This window comes from Mercenaria mercenaria, chromosome 8, assembly GCF_021730395.1.
Source record: "Mercenaria mercenaria strain notata chromosome 8, MADL_Memer_1, whole genome shotgun sequence".
In the NCBI taxonomy this organism is placed as follows: domain Eukaryota; kingdom Metazoa; phylum Mollusca; class Bivalvia; order Venerida; family Veneridae; genus Mercenaria; species Mercenaria mercenaria.
The window spans coordinates 48,070,678-48,093,535 of NC_069368.1; the positions used below are offsets into that span (position 1 = coordinate 48,070,678).

At 35.9% G+C, this 22,858-nt stretch overlaps 1 protein-coding gene across 1 annotated transcript in view; it reads left to right on the top strand.

The window, feature by feature from the left end:
* The window catches only part of LOC123566395 (uncharacterized), a 435,075-nt gene that overhangs the window by 112,111 nt on the left and 300,106 nt on the right, over positions 1-22,858 (top strand). The gene's annotated exons all lie outside the window — the stretch shown is intronic.

The window sequence follows — 22,858 nt, forward strand, 5'->3', positions numbered from 1 at the left end:
TTCTAGACAGACAATAGACATGTTTTTTTTTAAAAAAAAAAACAGCTATTAGAAAAACAACTCAAAGTCAAATAAGGTCTTGATACACTAAATCGCAACACATTTTTAGCAGCCTAAAAGATGTTATTTGTAAGGGAACAACAGCGAAATAAATTAGGCAAGTAAACAGAGCACATGACTGAATGAGGAGGTCCCACGTTTTAAATCTACATTTAATTTAGATATTTTATTCATTTTCTTTACCCATGTCCATTAGAAAAAGAAATGGCCGTTAGGAAGAGACTTTGAAAACTGATTTCAAATTAGTTGGAACAAAAATTGAATATTTTAAAAGATAATTGAAAAAAATACCTTCCACTGTTCCTTAGATTTATCAATGCGAGGTTGCAGTTTTCCAATTTGCAGACAGGGATGACTGTGGTCATATGTCTAGTAGTATTGTTTCAAACATTTATCATGGTATTAAGTACTGTCAAACTTCTTTGAATTCATCGTTAGAGCAAACAAAGTTTCAACTGTATGTATTTACACAGTATTATCAGTAAATAATTTATCAGTGTTATAATCAAAGACCCCTGGTCTATGATTAATTCAAACCTGACCAGCTATTAACCTACATACTTGCAGAGCAAAAACTATTTTGGGTGTTATTCTGCAATAAACCAACCTGGAACTATGCTGTGTGAGCACTGCATTTTGGCTGTTCTGTACTGTGGCATAGCACGCAGTTGTAATTTACGTTTGATGAAAATACTCCTCTGATTCTCGTCTAATGTTATTTGAAGTAAGTTGTGTTAGAATCGAAATAATAAGTATCTAAATAAGGTTCATCGTAGAGTAACCCTCGTTTGTCGTTATTCTATGATAAACCTAATTTTAATACCAATTATTTCTTAATTAAAAAATTGTTGTATGGGGTATACAGTTATAGATATACAGTGTCTTTGAGTACATAGTTATTTACAGTGTCTTGGAGTACACAGTCATTTACAGTGTCTTTGAGTACATAGTTATTTACAGTGTATTGGAGTACATAGTTACATACAGTGTATTGGAGTACATAGTTACATACAGTATCTTGCGAGGACATAGTTATAACCAGGGTCTTCAAGTTACTCTCGTGCAGTTTGAACTGAATAATTTTAAATTGTAATTTCTTAGATGGCAACCTTTAAGCCTGTGATTGTTTATAAAAACTAAAACTTTTGCAGTTTACAAGTTGCTGATTTCATTTTCAGTTTTCAGTTTATTTGCTCAAATGTGTACAACAAGACAATATCAAAAAGGTACTTTAAAATGATTTGACAAAAATTAAGCAATGAATTCCAGGATGTCATAGGATTTCCTGACCACCAGTACTTATTTCTGCACAGATGCTTTAGATTTGTCAAAACATGGTCTCCGGTCATTTTTCACTTTTTCAAACAATTTTGTACAGTTGAAAAAAAATATACAGCAGAAAAAATGTGTTTAATTAAGAATTAAATGAGCTGTGCCATGAGAAAACCTACATAGTGCATCTGTGACCCGCATGGATCCAGACCAGCCTGCGCAGTCTGGTCAGGATACATGCTGGTCGCTAACGGTTTCTCTAATTGCAATAGGCTCGAAAGCGAACAGCATGGATCCTGACCAAACTGCGTGGATGCGCAGGCTGGTCTGGATCCATGTTGGTCGCAAACACACTATGTTGGTTTTCTCAAGGTGTGGCTCAAATAGTATTTTAATTTACCCTGTATGTTCATGTAACTAAATAGTTGTCTCTCACCATGACAAGATACAGAACCCATATGCCCCTTTACTTTAAATATTAGGCACTTTTAAGTTCAGTGAAATCAAGGTCACTGTTGCAAAAAAAAAAAACATTTCCTTTATGTAGCTTCAGGTTGCATTGATGTATTAAAAAAATTAAACTTGGCCTAAAAGTATCCTATATAGAAAATCTAAGGTTTGGATTTTTTAGCCCACCATCTGATGTGCTATTCAAATCACTCTGCCCGTTAACAATTTCTCGTTATCGCATCTCCTCAGAAACTACTGGGGTGGGTGGGGGGGGGGGGGGGGGGGGTGACCACACTTTGTCAGAATGATGTATTTGTACCCTAGTTGTGTCCCCCTGAAAATCAGACTGGTTCAACAATTTTTGAGTGAGTTATGGCCCTTTGTTTATTTTTAGCTCACCTGTCACAAAGTGACAAGGTGAGCTTTTGTGATCGCGCGGTGTCCGTCATCCGTGCATCCGTCCGTCCGTAAACTTTTGCTTGTGACCACTCTAGAGGTCACATTTTTCATGGGATCTTTATGAAAGTTGGTCAGAATGTTCATCTTGATGATATCTAGGTCAAGTTCGAAACTGGGTCATGTGCCTTCAAAAACTAGGTCAGAAGGTCTAAAAATAGAAAAACCTTGTGACCTCTCTAGAGGCCATATATTTCAAAAGATCTTCATGAAAATTGGTCAGAATGTTCACCTTGATGATATCTAGGTCAAGTTCGAAACTGGGTCACGTGCCGTCAAAAAACAAGGTCAGTAGGTCTAAAAATAGAAAAACCTTGTGACCTCTCTAGAGGCCATATATTTTACAAGATCTTCATGAAAATTGGCCAGAACGTTCATCTTGATGATATCTAGGTCAAGTTCGAAACTGGGTCACGTGCCTTCAAAAACTAGGTCAGTAGGTCAGATAATAGAAAAACCTTGTGACCTCTCTAAAGGCCATATTTTTCATGGGATCTGTATGAAAATTGGTCTGAATGTTCATCTTGATGATATCTAGGTCAGGTTCGAAACTGGGTCACGTGCCGTCAAAAACTAGGTCAGTAGGTCAAATAATAGAAAATTCTTGTGACCTCTCATGAGGCCATATTTTTCATGGGATGTGTATGAAAGTTGGTCTGAATGTTCATCTTGATGATATCTAGGTCAAATTCGAAAGTGGGTCACATGCCTTCAAAAACTAGGTCAGCAGGTCAAATAATAGAAAAACCTTGTGACCTCTCTAGAGGCCATATATTTCACAAGATCTTCATGGAAATTGGTCAGAATATTCACCTTGATGATATCTAGGTCAAGTTCGAAACTGGGTCACGTGCCTCAAAAACTAGGTCAGTAGGGCTAAAAATAGAAAAACTTTGTGACCTCTCTAGAGGCCATATATTTCATGAGATCTTCATGAAAATTGGTCAGAATGTTCACCTTGATGATATCTAGGTCAAGTTCGAAAGTGGGTCACGTGCCATCAAAAACTAGGTCAGTAGGTCAGATAATAGAAAAACCTTGTGACCTCTCTAGAGGCCATATTTTTCATGGAATCTTTATGAAAATTGGTCTGAATGTTCATCTTGATGATATCTAGGTCAAGTTCGAATATGGGTCACGTGCCATCAAAAACTAGGTCAGTAGGTCAAATAATAGAAAAACCTTGTGACCTCTCTAAAGGCCATATTTTTCATGGGATCTGTATGAATGTTGGTCTGAATGTTCATCTTGATGATATCTAGGTCAAGTTCGAAACAGGGTCATGTGCGGTCAAAAACTAGGTCAGTAGTTATAAAAATAGAAAAACCTTGTGACCTCTCTAGAGGCTATATATTTCACAAGATCTTCATGAAAATTGGTCAGAATGTTCACCTTGATGATATCTAGGTCAAGTTCGAAACTGGGTCACGTGCCTTAAAAAACTAGGTCAGTAGGTCAAATAATAAAAAAACCTTGTGACCTCTCTAGAGGCCATACTTTTCATGGGATCTGTATGAAAGTTGGTCTGAATGTTCATCTTGATGATATCTAGGTCAAGTTTGAAACTGGGTCAACTGCGGTTAAAAACTAGGTCAGTAGGTCTAAAATTATTAAAATCTTTTGACCTCTCTAGAGGCCATATTTTTCAATGGATCTTCATGAAAGTTGATCTGAATGTTCATCTTGATAATATCTAGGTCAGTTTCGAAACTGGGTCACGTGCGGTCAAAAACTAGGCCAGTAGGTATAAAAATAGAAAAACCTTGTGACCTCTAGAGGCCATATTTTCCATGAGATCTTCATGATTCAAAAACTAGGCCACTATGTCAAATAATAGAAAAAACGACGTCATACTCAAAACTGGGTCATGTGGGAAGAGGTGAGCGATTCAGGACCATCATGGTCCTCTTGTTATAATTTGCATAGATTTTTATAGGGAAAAACTTTGAAAATCTTCTTGTCCACAACCACAGATCCTAGGGCTTTGATATTTGGTATGAAGCATCATCTAGTGGTCCTCTACCAAGGTGATTCAAATTATTTCCCTGGGGTCAAATATGGCCCCGCCCCAGGGGTCATTTGGTTTATATAGACTTACATAGGGAAAAACTTTGAAAAACATCTTGTCCAAAACCACAGGGCCTAGGGCTTTGATATTTTATATGGGACATCATCTAGTGGTCTTCTACTAAGATTGTTAAAATTATCCCCCTAGGGTCAAATGTGGCCCCGCCCTGGGGGTCACATGGTTTACAGACTTATATAGGGAAAAACTTTGAAAATCTTGTCCAAACCAAAAAGCCTAGGGCTTTGATATTTGTAATGTAGCATCATCTAGTGGTTCTCTACCAAGTTTGTTCAAATTATCCACCTAGGATCAAATATGGCCCCGCCCCGGGGGTCACATGGTTCATATAGACTTATATAGGGAAAAGCTTTTAAAATCTTCTTGTCAATAACCTACTACATTGAAATTTGGACCACTTATATAGTTTTGAGTGGCAAGATGAACCTTGACATGAGTTGACCTTGACATTGACCTAGTGACCTACTTTCAGATTTTTGAAGGTACAGGCTTCAAATTTAGACCACATGCATAGTTTTGTGTTCCGAAATGAAATTTGAGCTTGATTTTGACCTAGTGACCTACTTCAACATTTCTTAACTCATTAATACCTGCAGCCATATCGCCGCTTAATTACTGGTATCAATTTTCCGATACATTCCTGAGCCACTTATCAATTTATCTGCTTTGTATGCCTGTGGATTTTTACTGATAATCAATAATCGATAAGATCTAGGCATCCTTTGATCAAAATTGGGGATAAACATCTGTTTATAAAAGATGAATAAAACTGAAATTTTCACAACTGAAACTACAATTTATGATCTAATTAATAATTTAAAATTTACTATATTTTGATTTGCAAAATTGTTTTACAGGCCAACTGAAGTAACATGAATACGGAAAACTGCAATATTTAAGAAAGATTGGACATAGAAAAACAGCCATTATTTGTTTATTTTATATTTATTTGAATATCATCTATCGCTAAACTTTATAGCAAGTTACATTATGAAAGAACAAAATTATACCTATATTTAATGAAATTAAAAATACTGAATAAAAAAGAAAGATTCTGTGGTATAATGGAATGAGAAGATAAAACAGGCAATACCTAGAAATAACTTTCTTATTCCGATATTTAGTGATGAGTATATTAAAAAAATGTGCTTAAATAATAAATATTTTGATTGTTTCGATCGCTTCTGGGTTTTTTTTTAATCTTTAGAGTAAAATATTTTCGTTGGTTGACTTTGACAGCAGTCCAATGGTTGGTACTCTTACAAACGTAAAATCACGTCGCGCGGCATACAGTACTATCAGGCGAATAGCGCATTTATGCGATCCTCGGCATACACGCCTGTTATCTTTTGACGGATAAATACGACATGCGGTACTCGATAAGAGTTAAAATGAACGCATAAATGCGATCTGCGTCCTTATTGAGTTAAGCTACAGCCTTCAAATTTGGACAACATGCATATTTTGTGTACCGAAAAAAAACTTTGACCTTGACATTGACCTAGTGACCTACTTTTACGTTTTTGAAGGTACAGGCTTCAAATTTGGACCACATGCATAGTTTTGTGTTCCGAAATGAAATTTGACCTTGATTTTGACCTGGTGACCTACTTTCACCTTTCTCAAGCTACAGCCATCAAATTTGGACCACTTGCTTAGTTTTGTGTACCGAAATGAACTTTGATCTTGAGATTGACCTAGTGACCTACTTTCACATTTCTGAAGCTACAGGCTTCAGATTTGGACCACATGCATATTTTTGTGTTCTGAATTGAAATTTAACATTGATTATTTACCTAGTACCTACTTTCACATTTCTCAAGCTACAGCCTCCAAATTTGAAGCAAATGCATAGTTTTGTATACCGAAATGAACTTTAATATTGAAATTGATCTAGTGACCTACTTTCTCAAGCTACAGCTTTGAAATTTGGACCACATGCATGGACCACATGCACAGTGTTGTGTACTGAAATGAAATTTGACCTTGAATTTGACCTTGAGCTAGTCCTGAAATTGGAACATTCAAAAATGGCTCAGTTGTGGGCGCCAAGATCACTCTGTGATCTCTTCTTCAGTTAGTTGAGTCCATCTTCAAGATGAGTATAATTCAATCAAAATCCACCACTGCACTGTGAGCTAAATTGGGTTTGTAGTCTAAAACAAAGGTTGGGAAAGTATTTGGGGTCACTTGTGTCAAGGACAAGGCCACTCTTACTGATAACAAGGAAAATGGTATCTGCTCAATATATCCTTTAGTCAGTAATGAGAGAACTTAATCAATCTCATAGTTTGAAAGTTCCAGAGTGATGCAGTGGGCTAAAGCATTGGTCTATTGTACCTTTGATAATATAGGACAGATAGTTAGGGGTTCAAATCCTTGTCCAGGCATCATTATTATGATATTGACCTTTTTCATTATCATAATATTGACTGATATAGTTTATCAATAATAATGATAAACTCTGTGTCAAGTTCATTAGTTTTTTATCTTGGGTCAAAAACTAGGTCACTACGTGAACTTGTAGATAAAGTTTGTTAAATTAATAATATAAATTAGTCTAAATATATATATATGCAAATTCTTCTTAAATGAAAAGATAAAACTAATCTTGACACTTCTAAATACGTCTCCAAATTCTATTCTTTAGATAATGTTTTGTTAAATAGCTTAAAATAGAGCAATATGATTAACATTTCACAAGAAAAAATGTTTACAGTCAATACAATTTTATTGAAATGTAACAAGGCTTATGATTGGATTATGCATTTATGGAAACTAGATATGATTGGCTAGTGTTTGACAGATTTATATTTAGTATAGTGTGTATTTTTTTTTTAAAGTCGCTCATTCGAGTTTCTTTACAACAACATCACTCTTACAGTTAATATTATTTTCTATTGACCTGCATGTGACCAGTTATCGACCAATGAGATAAGTCAAATTTACCTTTCATTATATAACCCTGATTCTAACACTTTTAAGATTTTTTTATATAAACAAAGAAGGATTAGATTACAAATGTACTATGCATCTGAACTCAAAACCGTGTTTTATTTGCCAACAAATTACGCAAAACTAAAATCCATTTCCCAATTATCATGTGTTTAGAAAGTTTATTTTGATAAGCAAATGTAGAAGTAATTAAAGTTTCTTGCCATTTAAATTTTGTCTCAAAGCTTTACAATATATATATATATATATATATATATTCTCAGCGATCTCATACATAGTATCATAAATATGTACCTTTTCACTATCCACAGTCAAAATAGTTCAGTACGTGTGTTGTATGTTTAGACAGGTATTGTTTATTTCAAGGTAGAAATCTTTGTGCTTCAGGAAAATGACGGAGCCAATGGAAGTAAGTACAGAGCCTGGGATAGAGTGCTATGCTATGAACAATAAGTATAGAGGACATGCTGTTATTATCGCCAATGAGAATTTTACGGGGGGTGAGCCAGTCCGTCGTGGAGCCAAAATGGATGCTTTGAAAATGGAAGCTTTATTCAAAGCTCTCGATTTCCATGTGACAGTAGTCAAGGATTGCAAGGCATCAGAGATGAAACAGATAATAAAGCAAGGTAGTTATGTTTTTTATGTAATAACATTTAGTTCAAACATACCTTTAGTCAGTGTTGAGAAATGACGTGTGTGAATATTTGAACAAAAATAAGTGATGAGAGCGAAGTCATTCTTTCTTTTAATATTGTAACCTTACAAAAATAGGTATTTTTTCTGTCTGCGCATTTGTTCTGACTAGCTCTATATGTTTAAATCAAGGCTCCAAGTTAGGAGGTAACGGATTAAATACTAGATTGGGCGTTTGTAATCTATTTCAAATGACTTAAATTGCTCAATCTCGGGCAAAAGAAATATATTGCACTGGTTCCAAATTAACTGACAATCTGCGGCAGAGAGATTGATATGTTTCATTGAAGTTTTTTTTCTTTATTTGCAGTTCAAGGAAGATAGGATTTATTGTTTTGCTCATCTCAGTGTTTATATCCTGTTATTTGAGTTTTTATTCTTTAAATAGTCGTGTCAAGAACTCATTGTTTGAACCAGAAAAGCATTGTCTGTACACTTTGTTTATATAGTCCTTGAAGTATAATTTGGTGCAGACGTTTCTTTGCAGAATATATTTTTAGTCATTTTGGTTCAAGATCATAGTTCTACAGTGAGACTTGAATGTCAAACTGACAGTATTTTTGTCCACTCATCTTTCAAAGCCCTTCAACTTATCAATGATTTTAGCTTGACTGTTTCAAAAAGAAGAGCTTTTGTTGTCACCCTTTTATTCAGGCCAGCATCAGAAATCTTCCATGTAAGTAGGTTTCTCAAAACGTCTTGACCGAAAGCCACACATACATTCGGCATCATTGGATGACTTAAGAGGACGACTTTTAAAAATTTCCTTACGTACAGAATCAAGTAGTCAAAATAATTCGACCTTTAGATTGTTTTATATTTGTGACAGGCAATCTAAACGTCAAAACTTTGAAGGACCAGAATAATGGAGGATAAATCAGAGTACACAGTCATATAAAGTTCTTAGTTCTATCGCTTGTGCACATAGCGTGTAGACACGTTAAACGTTAATCATGTACTTGTACACACATAGCTTTAAATCATCAAAAATTCGTATTTTTGGAAATTATTTGATAATTTTTACATATTAGATAAATGAGGAATAGAATCCCCTTTTGATACATGTAAGTTTTATTTGAATTTATTTCGTATTCGCAACAAAATCAGCATTTAAACCCCCCAGATCGGCAGCGATGAAAATTTCATCGGAAATTTACTCTACTATTTTGGGCTTTCAAGTTTTGGACGCAAGTGGAGATCATTGCCCATAAGAAAAATAACTAAATATTTCCTAGGATCGCGTCAAATTAGTTAGACTACAGAATCATGCAAAATAGAGTCTGCTTGGTTGCATTCTGTGCTTCAGAACGATCTTGACAAAAATGTTATAAATTTTGTAAACTATCAACACAGAAGCCTCTTAAGTTGTGTTGTGGCTGTAAAATGTCTCCCCATACTTGGACTATTGCAGTGTTGATATTATTACCGTATAGCGGGTTAATTCTGCGGTGTTTTATTTCTGCCAAATTTGCGGGTCGAGGCTGTCAGGCAGATATAAATTCCGCACATTTAACTATCAGCAGAATTTTTTTGACGCAGAAATAATCTTTGATATTTCGCTTAATATAATGACCCGTTATCTTTATCTCACAAGCTTTTCGTCTGCTGTCAAGTTATTCACACCATATCGATTGTGGTTGATTGCTTTTGTTATTGTATCAATCTATTGTCTATGAATGAATGGTTACTGTTCCAGGCGTGTAATCTTTACAAGTATATATCACAAAATACTATAGGTTTATGAAAAGTTAAACAAACTAATTAATGTGTGTTGTAACTGTTGTAGCTGAGGACTATGTACTAGATTTTGCATTTGTATATATCTGTAAACGAATTGTAAATTTTTCTTCCAGCAGTATTACATTTTATAAAAATGTCTTTCAAAATGAATTACCGGTACTAGACCTACAGTATTAATTTTTAAATCTGATTTTTTATCATGCAGGGTAATGAAAAGAAATCAGATTTAAACATAAATCAGCTACGCCAACTTCACTGTCCTAGATTCCGACCTAGATAATCCCAACAAGACATAACTGACGAGAACTATATGCCTTTGAGTCGTTAATTATGACGTAGTAAATGCGCTTGCTATTTCCCATGCACAGAATTTACTTCAGGTTTATGCAAACCGCAAAAAATAGTTCCTGCTTTTCTCGAATGTCGCATAAATAAAAAACGCAGAAATAAACTTAGGCCCATCTTAGGACAAAACCGCAGAATTTTTTTGCCCGCAGAATTAACCCGCTATACGGTATCTGATCCTTTCTATTCAATGTTCAGTAGAGTTCTGCTTATTAATAAACAGATACCAGGGAGCATGAGAGATGTACCTCTCATGACCAAACTTTAACTGAGTCTGGAGGGGCATCCCTGGCCGAGTGGTTAAGGTCGCTGACTTTAAATCACTTGCCCCTCATCGATGTGGGTTTGAGCCTCACTTGGGGTGATTAATTCTTCATGTGAGAAAGCCATCCAGCTGGCTTACGGAAGGTCGCTGGTTCTACCAAGGTGCCCGCTCGTGATGAAATAATGCACGAAGGGGCACCTGGGGTCTTCCTCCACCATCAAAGCTGGAAAGTCCCCATATGACCTATAATTGTATCCGTGTGACGTTAAACCCAACAACAACACACAAAAAAACTGAGTCTGCTATCATTTTGATGAAGGTACGTATGCCCTTTTATACTATGTAGTCTTATTTTTGTTAAAAAAGTTCTGTTTGCAGTCAAAATTGTCAGTAAGTTTGTATCTCAGTAATAAGACATCACAACTCAATTAGACTTTCTATAACCCTTCTTCATGACAGTGCCAACTAAATAACCAAAAGGAAACAAAATTTGATTTCTATTTTGGTTGAATAAATATTGTTTCATGGGTTGATTACCTTGACTCCTCCCCACTAACATTATCTCCAACCCCACCATCACTACCTGTAAAGAAATATTTTTTGTGTTTTTATTAGTTCACCTGAGCAATCGCTGGATGTCCGACGTCTGTCTGTTGTCTGTCTGTCTGTCAACATTTAGCTTGTGTATGCGATAGAGGCTGTATTTTTCAACTGATCTTCATGGAATTTGGTCAGAATGATTGCCTTGATGAAATCTAGGCAAGTTCGAAAATGGGTCATCTGGGGTCAAAAACTAGGTCACTAGGTCAGATCAAAGAAAAACCTTGTGTATGCAATAGAGGCTGTATTTTTCAGTTAGTCCTCATGAATTTTGGTCAGAATGATTACCTTGATAAAATCTAGGCTGAGTTTGAAAATGGGTCATCTGGGGTCAAAAATTAGGTCATTAGGTCAAATCAAAGAAAAACCTTGTGTATGCGATAGAGGCTGTGTTTTCCAATTGATCCTAATGAATTATGGTCAGAATGATTACCTTGATACAATCTAGGCCGAATTCGAAAATGGGTCATCTGAGGTCAAAAAACTAGGTCACTAGGTCAAATATTGTTTTTGCCCTGTCCGTCCGTCTGTCTGTCCGTCCGTCCGTACGTCACACTTCATTTCCGAGCAATAACTGGAGAACCATTTGACCTAGAACCTTCAAATTTTATAGGGTTGTAGGGCTGCTGGAGTAGACGACCCCTATTGTTTTTGGGGTCACTCTGTCAAAGGTCAAGGTCACAGGGGCCTGAACATTGAAAACCATTTCCGATCAATAACTAGAGAACCACTTGACCCAGAATGTCGAAACTTCATAGGATGATTGGTCATGAAGAGTAGATGACCCCTATTGATTTTGGGGTCACTGCGTCAAAGGTCAAGGTCACAGGGGCCTGAACATTGAAAACCATTTCCGATCAATAACTGGAGAACCACTTGATCCAGAATGTTGAAACTTCATAGGATGATTGGTCATGAAGAGTAGATGATCATTATTGATTTTAGGGTCACTCCGTCAAAGGTCAAGGTCACAGGGGCCTGAACATGGAAAACCATTTCCGATCAATAACTGGAGAACTACTTGACCCAGAATGTTGAAACTTCATAGGATGATTGATCATGAAGAGTAGATGACCCCTATTGATTTTGGGGTCACTCCATCAAAGGTCAAGGTCACAGGGGCCTGAACATGGAAAACCAGTTCCGATCAATAACTGGAGAACTACCTGACCCAGAATGTTGAAACTTCATAGGATGATTGATCATGAAGAGTAGATGACCCCTATTGATTTTGGGGTCACTCCATCAAAGGTCAAGGTCACAGGGGCCTGAACATGGAAAACCATTTCCGATCAATAACTGGAGAACCACTTCACCCAGAATGTTGAAACTTCATAGGATGATTGTACATGCAAAGTAGATGACCCCTATCGATTTTGGGGTCACTCCATCAAAGGTCAAGGTCACAGGGGCCTGAACATTGAAAACCATTTCCGGTCAGTAACTTGAGAACCACTTGACCCAGAATGATGAAACTTCATAGGATGATTGGTCATGCAGAGTAGATGACCCCTAACGATTTTGGGGTCACTCTATTAAAGGTCAAGGCCACAGGGGCCTGAACATGTAAAACCATTTCCAATCAATAACTTGAGAACCTCTCAACCCAGAATGTTGAAACTTCATTAGGATGATTGTTCATACAGAGTAAATAACCCCTATTGTTTTTGGGGTCACTCCGTTAAAGGTCAAGGTCACAGGGGCCTGAACATTGATAACCAGTTCCGATCAATAACTTGAGAACCACTTGACCCAGAATGTTGAAACTTCATAGGATGATTGAACATGCAGAGGAGATGACCCCTATTGATTTTAGAGTCAGTCAATTAAAGGTCAAGGTCACAGTGGCCTGTTCATGTAAATCATTTTTTGGAAATAACTTGAGAACCACTTGACCTACAATGTTGAAACTTAATAGGATGATTGGACATTCAGAGTAGATGACCCCTATTTATTTTGAGGTCACTTGATCAAAGGTCAAGGTCACAGGAGCCTGAACAGTGACTTGAGAACCACTAGGCCCAGAGTGTTGAAATTTAGCGGGATGACTGGACATGCCAAGTAGATGATCCCTATTGCAGCCAACCATCAGTGTCTCTTTGACTTTCGCTCCTGACCCCTATTGACTTCTTGCCTATAGGACTTTGCATTTGGGGAGACATGCGCTTTTTTACAAAAGCATTTTCTAGTTCAATTTATCTTCATTAATATTGGTCAGAATGATTACCTTGATGAAATCTAGGCCAAGTTTGAAAATGGGTCATCTGGGGTCAAAAACCACGGTGTATACCCATATCGGATCCCTCTCTGTAGAAAAATAGAAAACGGATCCCTCTCTGTTCGCGCACAGGACACTCTCTATGCTAAACAATGAACTCCAACGTCAGTCAGCTCGGAAAATCAAATTTTTCGTCCTAAACGCATTTTTGTGCATAAAAACATATGGCCCACGGAATGGCCTAGCTATGTACCATTGCTTTTTATACATCCGTTTAAAAAAACAGGACGTATTATGGGAACGCCCCTGGCGGGCGGATGGGCAGGCGGGTTGGCGGGGGTCGTCCACAGACTTTGTCCGGAGCATATCTTCTTCATGCATGAAGGGATTTTGATGAAACTTGACACAGTTGTTCACCATTATGAGACGGAGTGTCATGCGCAAGAACTAGGCCCCTAGGTCTAAGGGCAAGGTCACACTTAGAGGTCAAAGGTCAAATTCAAGAATGACTTTGTCCGGAGCATATCTTCTTCATGCATGGAGTGATTTTGATGAAACTTGGCACAGTTGTTCACCATCATGATACGGAGTGTCATGCGCAAGAACCAGGTCCCTAGGTCTAAGGTCAAGGTCACATTTAGAGATCAAAGGTGAAATTCAAGAATGACTTTGTCCGGAGCATATCTTCTTCATGCATGGAGGGATTTTGGTGAAACTTGGCACAGTTGTTCACCATCATGACACGGAGTGTCTTGCGCAAGAACCAGGTCCCTTGGTCTAAGATCAAGGTCACACTTAAAGATCAAAGGTCAAATTCAAGAATGACTTTGTCCGGAGCATATCTTCTTCATGCATGGAGGGATTTTGATGAAACTTGGCACAATTGTTCACCATCATGAGACAGAGTATCATGCGCAAGAACCAGGTCCCTAGATGTAAGGTCAAGGTCACACTTAGAGGTCAAAGGATACAAGAATGAAAACTTTGTCCGGAGCATTTCTTCTTCATGCATGGAGGGATTTTGATGTAACTTGGCACAAATGTTCACCACCACGAGACAGAGTGTCATGCGCAAGAATCAGGTCCCTAGGTCTAAGGTCAAGGTCACACTTAGAGGCTAAAGGTCAGATACAAGAATGACTTTGTCCGAAGCATTTCTTCTTCATGCATGGAGGGATTTTCATGTAACTTGGCACAATTGTACACCATCATGAGATGTGAGATGAAGTGTCATGCGCAGGCCCCTTCTTTAGAATTACTTCCCTTTGTTGTTACTATAAATAGCTTGTATTGTAACTTTTTATTACTAGTCGTAGCGGAAAATGAAGACCACTTTCCTGTAGTACAACATGCATGTTACATCCAATTTTGAGGTGTATTTTGACATATCTCTACCTGGTAAGGATTTTTGTGTGGACTTACAATTTTTTTTTAAAGATTACTTCCCTTAGTTGTAACTATAAATAACTTATATTGTAACTTTTTTATAATAGACCGTAGGGAAAAACCAATACCACTTTTCTGTGGTACAACATAGATGTTACTTTCAAATTGTAGGTGTATTTTAAGGTATCTCTACCTGGTAAGGAGTTTTTTGTGGATTTAGAAAAACAAAAAAATTACAATAATTACTAAACAACCACAAAATTAAAATTCCATTTGCAAATACAGGTGCTAGAGTAAAGAAATTTGCTGTGACGGGCATATATGATTGTGACATTCTGGCACTATTGTTTATTGTTACATTTGTTTTATCAGTTAACACAAGTCCAAACGAAGATGGAATATAGCCGAAGGTACTGGCTTGGATGAACATCTTGCGATGTTTATGAAACTTATATACGACTTTCCTTGAATATTGCAAATACCTAGTACCTTAGATGTGAAGCCGTTGATTCTATCTTATTTGTAAACACAATATGTGGATATTTTCATCATAATTCCTTAAAAACGCTCTACTTTCGATTTCGTTAATGCAAGGGATCCCTCTCAGTCGGCTCAATTTTGCTTCTGATTCACAGGATCTCTCTTGACTCTCTACATACGGCACAGGAACCCTCTCGGACACAATTATTTTTCTATCGGCACAGGTGCCCTCTCAATTTAACTTCAATGTTAGAGTTATGAAATGGTGTTCGTATTTAAAAGCAAAACAATAATTATAGGTTATTAGCTATGCACGAGTTTTGCCACAGCAAAATAGATAGTTCGACTTTAGGAGCGCAATATTTTTCCGCTTAAGAACGATCGAGTGCATATAAATGTACCGATGCAAAGATGATAACCTTTTTATTGCATACGCATACAATGTAAAGAAACTGCACTATATTTTATGCCCCCACTTTGGGGGGGGGGCATATAGATTTGCTCTTGTCCGTCCGTCTGTCCGTCCGTCCGTCCTTCCGAAAATGTTGTGTCGCGCGTAGCTCTGAAAGTATTTGACGTAGAGTCACAAAACTTTACAGGAATGTTGGTCAGCATGTGTAGTTGTGCACCTGGGGTTTCGCGTCCGGATTCATTCAGTCATGTAGAAGTTATGGCCCCTGACTTTGTAAAAATTGGTCATTTTAATGTTGTTTCGTGCCTAGCTCCAAAAGTATATGACCTAGAGTCACAAAACTTTACAGGCATGTTGGTCAGCATGTGTAGTTGTGCACCTGGGGTTTCGCGTCCGGATTCATCCAGACATGTAGGAGTTATGGCCCCTGACTTAGTAAAAAATTGGTTATTTTAATGTTGTGTCGCGCATAGCTCCAAAAGTATTTGACCTAGAATCACCAAAGTTTACAGGAATGTTGGTCATCATGTGTAGCTGCGCACCTGGGGTTTCACGTCCGGATTCATGCAGTCATGTAGAAGTTATGGCCCCTGACTTTGTAAAAATTGGTCATTTTAATGTTGTGTCGTTCCTAGCTCCAAAAGTATATGACCTAGAGTCACAAAACTTTACAGGCATGTTGGTCAGCATGTGTAGTTGTGCACCTGGGGTTTCGCGTCCGGATTCATCCAGTCATTTAGGAGTTATGGCCCCTGACTTAGTAAAAAATTGGTCATTTTAATGTTGTGTCGCGCATAGCCCCAAAAGTATTTGACCTAGAATCACCAAAGTTTACAGGAATGTTGGTCAGCATGTGTAGTTGTGCACCTGGGGTTTCGCATCCGGATTCATTCAGTATTGTAGGAGTTCTGGCCCCTGACTAATGTCATGTAGTGGGGGCATCTGTGTCCCATGGACACATTTCTAGTTTTCAATAGTCTGAATAAGATTGACAATACTGAACTAAATAAAAAAAAGTTAATGCCACGACACACATTCAATTACGCCACGCATCCGATACGAAAGTCAGGCGTCAGTGTATGTATTGACGTTTTCGGTACAGACTTGTGTGCCCGGGTGGATCGGGGTTTGTTATGGTAAGTACAGATGTGTCGCTGAACCTTTCCAGACTAGCTATGCATGAATGGCCCCTCTTTTGTTTTAAATCAAATTATACAAATTCGCTTTTAAAAGTTATTTGTGTATCACTACGATATCTATGGAAGAGCATTAGTGCCAGTTGCGGTTTTATTAACTCGAAATTTCGAATTTTGAATTACTATCTTGCCCTTTTATCAGCAAAATTTGAACGTCCGTTCGTCAGTCAAAGGCCAAAAATGTAATGCACGACTTTTGACTCTTCAAAGTGGAATCATCTGTATACACATCCATATATTGTACCGAACATGTAGGGACTTGAACATATACATACATCAATGTATGACCTACTATAGTATCTAAAGCTACTCCAGATTTCAAACTGTATCCAGGATATAAACCCTCATTTATATATTAATATATTCATGTGTTAGGAGCTCGAAATAGGTCGAAAACCTTCCAGACATAGTCAAAGTAGTGAAATAATAAAATATTCAAAGTTTGAATACTTCCCGGTCACCTTCTATGACCTCTCCTCAAAATCAAGGTCTGTCAATGTACCCAAACTTGGTTAAACTCATAATTACACTTTCATTTAGGTATGTCTATATTTCATCGACATATGGCATATGGGCTAAAACTAGGTCGGAAAACTTCCAGACTTTAGCATGGTTTAGGCACCTGAGGTCTTCCTCCAGCATAAAAGCTGAGAAGTCGCCTGTGTCGGTGCGATGTTACACCCAACAAAATCAATAAATAAAGAATCATTGTTTAAATAGAGATATTTTCTATGAGCAAACGCTGCCATATGACCCTGTAGGGCTACCCAGTGACTACACCGGGTACCTAATCTTGGCCAGGACCGATACATCAACGTAAACAATTGTACTTAGTAACTAAAAAATTCAAGATAAGTAACTCGGAATTTCGACTTAGTAACTCGAAATCTCAACATAGCAACTCGAAATTTCGAGATAAGTAACTCGAAATTTTGACTTAGTAACTCGAAATTTCAACTAAAAAACTCGAAATTTCGAGTTAGTAACTAGAAAGTTTGAGTTAATAAATGACATACACCTGGCACTAATGCTCTTCCGTAGGTATCAGTAAATTTTATAATAAAATTTAAATATGAATGTTATGTGAAATTGCTGATTTATTTTCAATTTAAAAGCATATTAGGGGAGGAAAAACACTACGATCTATACCCTTAGAAACAGATGTTGTTTTCAATAATAATACCATCTCAAAATTCTAACACTGAAGATAATAATAATAATAATAATAATAATAATAATAAAATCTTTATTTAATGAAGGTAACATTCAAAGTGTACATAACATGAAAATGAAACGTAAACTTATTTTCAGTATGGCCTTCAGTTAACAACAACAACAACAATACACATGTATACAAACATTTACGATAAATTTCACAAAATCATATTTAAAAAAAATATATATATATATCAATGTATATATCAAGGATCAATGTATTAAATACGATTAGAAGCTTCCCATTCAACCATCCGACATACACTCAAATAATTATAAGACTATTAAAGAGAAAAAAAAACGAACAACAGCAAAACAAAATAATAATAAAATAACTGACATCATGATATGTAAAAACTGTAATAATATAATTATTTTAAGCACTGGACTGTAACATGAACAAATGTTGTTTAATATTATTTTTGAATGTTTGTAATGTATTTGATTCCTTAATTTCAGCAGGTAATTTATTCCAAATATTAACGCTGAAGTACGAGAATGAATCTTTAAGATAATTTGTACGAGGTGTTATACGCAAAACAAGATCTTTGTGAGCTGTTGATCGTAGATTATGCAATTTATTATTTGAGACACTTAATATTTCAGTCATGTAGATCGGTACCATGTTATGCATAGATTTGTAAACCATCACAGCTGTGTGATATTTTACCCTGTTACTAAATTTAAGCCATTTTAGATCATTAAAAAGTTCTAATGTAGGTGACCTTATTGGTCTGTTAAGTATAATCTTGGCCGCTCTTTTTTGTATTACTTGCACTTTATTTATGTAACATTTTGTATCTTTTCCCCAAATAGTACAACAATAATCGAGAATGGGAAGGATATATGCATTATAATACATCAATTTTGCTTCATCGCTAAGATAAAAGATGATATTTTTCAGAAGTGCAATTTTTGCATTCAATTTTTTACATACATTGTCTGAGCATGCCATTTTAGTGTATTATCTAGATAAATACCTAACATTTTTGCACTGTAACATTTTCTAGCTCTAGGTCATTTACTTTTAATTTTAGAGCATTACATTTATTTACTTTCATCGAAGAACCGATGATCATACATTTCGTTTTCTTTGGGTGTAAAGACATGTTGTTTAGAATACACCATTCATTGACTTAGTCGAGGTTTTGTTGTAAAGTGTTTTGAATTTCATCTAACTGATAACCGGAGTTATGCAGTGTAGAGTCATCAGCATATAAGTCTATATTAAGTTCATGATGTATCATTGATATGTCATTGATATATATCAAAAACAATAAAGGTCCTAGAATAGATCCTTGAGGAACGCCCGATTTGACGGTAAGTATGTCTGATTGTAAGTTACCCACCTGGACTAACTGTTTTCTATTTGATAGATAAGACTTAAAAAGACTTAGTGTATTTCCAGAAAAATGGTATAATTACAATTTGTAAAGTAATATTTCATGGTCGACAAGATCAAACGCCTTTCTTAAATCAAGAAAAATTGTTCCAATTATTTTTCCACTATCAATATCTTTAATCCAAGCATCAATTAATCTGATTAATGCTGTATTGCAAGAATGATTTTTCCTGAATCCAGACTGTTTGTCGTGTATTATACTTGTAATTTGAAAAAATAATTGAAGATGTGTGGCTAGGTGGCGCTCATATATTTTGGAAATGGTAGGTAGAATTGAGATTGGGCGATAATTTTCTGCAAGTTCTTTACTTCCTGATTTAAAAATAGGTAAGACACGAGCCTCTTTAAGTTTATCAGGGAAAATCCCAGAGTATATACTGCTATTTATAATTGATGTAATGCACGGAATAATAACATCCCCACAGTGTTTCAAAATTTTAGGCCCTATTCCATCGAGACCTGTAGATTTATGTGTATTTAGTTTAGAAATAATATCTTTTACTTCAAGTGTTGTTATATTGGGAATACTAAAGGCATGTTCTCCTAAGTGTGAATCAAGTGTCTCTTTCAGATCAGAGAAATTACTTTCAGAAAAAGAAGTTCTTTTTATAATACTTGAAATATTTATGAAATGCTTATATAACTCATTTATAATGTTTAAATCATCACTTTCCAGCACTTTATCAGTAGTTTTAAGTTTAGACGGAATAGTGACATTTTTCCTTTAAGTTAGAAACATCTTTTAAGTTTCTCCAAAAGTAGCAAGTATCTTTATTGTTTTCAATGGCTTTATTAAAGAAATTTTTCTTGGCTTTTTTTATCATGGAATTTACTTTATTTCTCAATAACTTGTATTGATCAATGTCTCGATTGGCATGACAGAAGTCACGTGAATTTATCATTGTTTTTATTTCTTCCGTGAACCAGTCTGGTTGATGCTCACGTTTTACGCGTTTCTCTTTCATAGGCGCATGTTTCGACAAAACAGTATTTAAAACAGAGTAAAAGAAATCTAAAGACTGATTTGGATTAACAATAGTTTCAGTTATTTCAAGTCCATAGTTTAGAAGGTCGCACTGAAAATTGTTTTCATCAAAATGTTTCAACATTCTATATTTTATTACTTTATGTACACCTTTCGGTTTAGAGCTTTTTCTATCAATTGAACGCACCATACAAATAGGAAAATGATCACTAATAGACAGTGATGGAACAAATACTTTTTTTTATATTATCAACATTTTTTGCATATATATGTGATCAATTATTGTCGAACTTCTTTTTGTTGTTCTAGTTGGATTTTGTATTAACTGTTCCAAAACGAACTTAGTTAAAGTGTTTACCCATTTCGAATTACTAAACATTTCTGATTTATTTCCTGGCAAATAATTGATGTTCAAATCACCTAGGACATAATATTCCAGGAGTGAAAAATCGGCCATTTCGATTTGTGCTTCAAAAGAATCAATCCAAGACTGAGAAGAATTCGGTGGACGATAAACAAAATTTAAAAGAAAAGGTTTACTGTTTGAAATAAAAACCTGTATCCAAATCGATTCAATATCATTTGTTTCTAAGTCATTGCGACGCTTGTAAGTTATGGTGTCCGATATATATATAATTATCCCCCCACCTTTTCTTTTGAGCCTATCACGTCTTTCAAAAACATAATTTTGTATGTTTACATAATCATTTGTGATGCTGTCATTAAGAAATGTTTCACATAAATCAAATATTTTAGGCGATTTAGAATTACCTAATATATGTTTAATTTCATCTAAATTTGGTAATAAATGTTGTATATTTAGACTAGAAATAAAGAGTCCTTTTCCTTCAAAATATATTTTTTTATGCTCAGTTTTTGAATTATTTACGTTCATGAGATTTGTGGATAGAATTACGACCTCATTCACTGGGGATTTAGGTACGCCTTTTGAATTCTTGTCGTTGTTATATAGATCGTTAACTACTTTTGTCTCATAACACAAACAATTATCTTGACAAATTTTCCCAAATACCTTAACCGCCGATAACATGGACTGATCTGTATTATATGTCGAATTATATTTGGTTAGATTTTTTGTAATTTTATCTGAAAAGTCAGATATATATGACGCATCTTCTGTAATCTTTTTGTCGCATGAACATTTTTCAAACACAAGAAAACATATATTACATACCATATTTTCTGAATTACTTAATAAATAAGTATTTTGACCATGACCAGGTATGCTATTTCGATGAATATACGAGTTATTTCTTATATCTTCACAAAAATCTTGTTTCAATATATTAAAATTTACCTCATTATAAGTATATTTACTATTGTTATCTAAAGTATGCTGATTGGTCCAGTTGCCAAAGTTTGAGCATCTGTCATACTTTTCCTAATGTTTAAAACTTCCGTGACTACCCTCTCCAGGAAAAATATAGTCACTTCCGGGCATTCCGTAGTCCCATAGTTGTTGTCTCCTCGGTTGTTCACGTCTTCCTTCGTAATACATAGAATTTGTTGTCTGCACCCTACAATCACGAGTCAAATGGTTGCCAACCATCCCACGTTTGAAGCAAAACGCCCTATTGTGTTGTTGAAGTTTGTTTCCATATGTTCGAATATTATTATTAGCAAATGAACGCTGAGAAGCAGGTTGTTTCATGGATGCATTTTCAGCACGCTGACTGTTTTTCACTATTGTAGCGTATTCATATATCGTCGCTACTAAAGTCCTTGAACCGTAATTGTTGAGATGAATACCATCACTTGAAAAGTAATGTTTAACCGTATCTCCATTGCCGTAGATAAATGCCTGGTAAGTCTCAATTAATGTAGCCCCAGTTTCCTGACAGATAGTACGTACGTTATTGTTAAAAATGCTTACATCAACATCTTGTCTTGGGCAGACAGTACAAAGGTATACTTTGCAATGTTCATCTTGAAGTTTCCTTGTTAGGTCTTAGAGCTGTTGGTACGACGTCTCATCACATTTACCGCCACTGACGTCATTTCCGCCAATATGTATAATGACGTTGGCATAGTGACGTGTATCTAACCTATTCAGTCTGTCTGATAAATCTGCAATTTTAGCACCACTGTCTTTGTTTATATCCACGTAATCCTTCAATCCCTTTGATTGAATTCCTCGTATTATCGAATCACCAATTATAAGAGTCTTTTCTCTTTTTGGTGTTTCGTATTGCTGTGAAATATTTGTACTCGTATACTGATTTTCAGTTTCATTCGGTTTCTGTTGCCGCACTGGCATATTTTTGACACAATCCATCGTTTGCTGCAGCTTTCGTGAAAGTGATTCATGATTCTGTTTGATGTTTTGTTTCATGGTATTCGTAACAGCATTTATTTCATCAATTTCCGCTTTTGTTTGTTCACTTACACATGTCACATGACTTTTTATACACTGTATTTCATCACGAAGTTGACCAAAATTTCTGTCTGTAATTTGCATATGACTTTCTAGGGTATCACGCAATAAGCTCACACTTTCATGGATAGTTGCTAGCATGCATAATACCTTGTCATTATTAATATCATACACGCCGATATCATTTTCAACATTTTGAGAACTAACGTTAACATTTATTTGTTCACTTACTGTAGATTGGTCA